Raw genomic sequence first — 3,215 nt, forward strand, 5'->3', positions numbered from 1 at the left:
CATTTTCTTGCAATTCATGCTTTCCACAATGCATTTAAAGAAAACTGACAATGTTTACAATACGTATATCATTTATGGAACTTTTGGAATAGGCACCCTCTACTTACCTTACAATAGCAAAACACTATGTCACTATCAGTTTGGGTATGTCTCTAGCTAATTCTACTTGCCAGTCACCCATTATCTCCCTCGGTATGCCACCACAACAAACCTTCCTCATTTACACACTTCTTAACAACAATTCAAACATAATATATTTAATTACACACATGTACGGGCAGCACTTCAATCAATTAATCCTTAATCTAATATCACATTTTTCACAATAATTTAACATGCAATCCACATACTTTCAACCAACCAAAGCCAATACAACATAAGGTACTCACATTTTATACTTACCTTGCAGTCTTTAGCTTGGATTCCACACAGAGTTCATAATCTCTTCACATCCTTGGTCACCATTGCTGCCACAAGCATAAACAATCAATGCACATCTTATTTTTCCTTTCCACTTATGATCTCAAGGTTAAAAATACTTACCCATTACTTGTCTTGCTCAAAATCACCATACTTTTAAGATCACCCCACATGCATGCATCTATTTCTTTCAAATCTTGGAGGACCTTTCCTGCCACAAACATTCTCATATAATTACCAACTCATTTCCCCAAGAAATCCATAACCAAAATCAAAGTTCTACTTACCATAACTTGGTTGAACCCGTAGATCATCCATGTTTTTTTTCTCTTGATATTTCTTCGCTACCATGAGATCTAACCCATATTTCTCAATAAAGAATGACTTCCTAGAAGTAATGAAGCTTGATGATAGGAAAATAGAGAGAAAGAGCTCACGGGTGCTTTAAAATCTCACAAAATTGAGCCCTCACTTAGGGTTCCTTTTCCCTCAACTCTCTTTCTCCTCTAGAATGAAACACTCACAAAGCTATTTTCTCTTCATTTCTCTTCCAAATGGGTACATCTCTCAAGGAAAAACACACTTTATTTGCTTTCTTTTGACATGGATGAACATAATAAGGAATAGGCTTGAAATGACCTTGTAAACTTCCAATTACCTTTCTATTTCTTTCATGGGCGGATTGCCCAAGGAAATGGAAACATTTCTTTTCATTTGATCCCAATTCACATTTCATTTCATCTCCTTTAATTTCCATTTGTCATTCCCTCATTTGGCCACTTTATCACCCAATATTGTTTCATGCACATTTCCTTTACCAATATCCTTTGCCATCCTACGAACCAATAAGGCTTCATGTATTTTTCTACTTTTGAATCCTATTTTACCGCCTTTAAAACCAATAGGATTTCATGCAACTAAATTATTCTTTCTTTTTCTTATCAAATCACATTACCAACCTTACTTTATTTACCATGGGCTATCTTTGCCAAACCATGGTTTTCTTTCACTTAAGTACTCTTTGTTCTTTGTTCATTTTTCTCTTTGTCAACTTTCACATGGTGGGGTCCCACATGTCCCCCACTAAGCTTTATCCTTTTTACATGCAATCATTTACATGTAATAATAACTTCACATGCAAATTCCATCAAGCTAAGTAATCTCACTTGCATTTCACTTCCATCCTACATGAATTTCATCTTGCTTTCCTTAATACAAATATATACATCAAATATTCTCTTAACTTTTCATTATTTACAATTCCACCCCTCAACTTCTTATTCTTTTTAAGTGGGTCCTCCCATCATTCCTTTATTTCAACTCCTTTCTATTTTTCTTCCTTTACACTTGTATAAATAAAATATCAAGTTCATACTTCACCAAGATATCACCATAATATTTAAATATATACTTACTCTTTCCCACTTAATTTAATAAAGGCACATGGGCCCCACTAAAGCTTCCTTTCTTGAAAACATTTCTTACTTCCACTTCTTCACTTAGACAAATTGTACAAATCGCGCATTCGTCGTGTAATATATCCAATTTGACATCATTATTATTTTAATATTTTTTATCTAAAAATTATTATTTTATTTTAAAATTTTCCTTTACCCTTCTAGGGCTCCAAAATATCGTACTTTACCCCGATTTAGCTCTATAGCACCTTTTTAACTCCACAACTTCAACCTCAATAAGATATTATTATTTTATTAGTATTTTGTAGCATACAAAATTTTTTATTCTCAAATATTCCTTTCACCCTTCAACACTCTTAAACACTTTAATTAACCTCAATTGGTATCCAATAAGCTATATTAGCCACCATATCAAAGTACGGGGTGTTACAAAAGTCATACATTGATAAAAAAAGTTCATTTATAGCCTTTTATGCCTTCGAAAGCCTTGTTACTCGATTTAAATAATTTTATAAACTCATATTTAATTTTAAGTTAAATTTTTTTACATTTTTGGTAAAAGCATATTATAATTGAATGTTTTCTTCAGGACATGTGAAGCGAAAGCCATCCATTGACACGAAAAGTCCATTTGTATTCGCTCATACCTTCAAAAACCTTATTACTCACTTTAAACAACTTTATAATATTATAAATTATTTTAAGTTGAATTTTTTTTCAGTTTTCATTAAAATAGATGATAATTGGATGTTTGCCTCAAGAAACTTCAAGCAAAACCCATCCATTGCTAATAAAAAGCCCATTTATAGTCAATCATGCCTTCTAAAGTCTTAAGTTGAATTTTTTTACTCTTTTATCAAAATAGATTATAATTGAATGTCTGTCTTAAGGAACATGAAGCGAAAGACATCTATTGATAAGAAAAGTCTATTTATAGTCACTCATGCCTTCAAAAGCATTATTACTCGCTTTAAATTGTTTTATAATCTCATAATTAATTTTAAGTTATTTTTTATATATTTTTGGTGAAAACAGATTATAATTCAATGTTTACCTCAAGAAACATGAAGGAAAAGCCATCGATTGGCAAGTAAAGTCCATTTATAGTCACTCATGCTTTTAAAATATATTTTTTGTTAAAATAGATTATAATTCAATGTCTGCCTCAAGAAACATGAAGGAAAAGCCATCAAATAGCAAGCAAAGTCCATTTATAGTTGCTCATACCTTTAAAATATATTTTTCGTTAAAACAGATTATAATTCAATGTCTACCTCAAGAAATGTGAAGGAAAAGCCATCCATTGGCAAGCAAAGTCCATTAATAGTCACTCATGCCTTCAAAAGCCTTATTACTAGCTTTAAATAGTTTTATAAT

At 31.6% G+C, this 3,215-nt stretch overlaps 1 long non-coding RNA gene across 1 annotated transcript; it reads right to left on the bottom strand.

The window, feature by feature from the left end:
* Positions 1 to 284: 284 nt before the first annotated feature.
* LOC149526195 (uncharacterized) lies at positions 285 to 823 on the bottom strand. Its single transcript, XR_016352249.1, has 3 exons — positions 708 to 823; positions 544 to 631; positions 285 to 467 (listed from the first exon to the last, which is right to left on the bottom strand). It is a non-coding gene; the product is annotated as an uncharacterized LOC149526195 (long non-coding RNA).
* Between the last annotated feature and the right edge of the window lie 2,392 nt (positions 824 to 3,215).

This window comes from Theobroma umbraticum, unplaced genomic scaffold (assembly GCF_002168275.2).
Source record: "Theobroma umbraticum cultivar Fairchild unplaced genomic scaffold, ASM216827v3 scaffold_743.0, whole genome shotgun sequence".
NCBI lineage: Eukaryota > Viridiplantae > Streptophyta > Magnoliopsida > Malvales > Malvaceae > Theobroma > Theobroma umbraticum.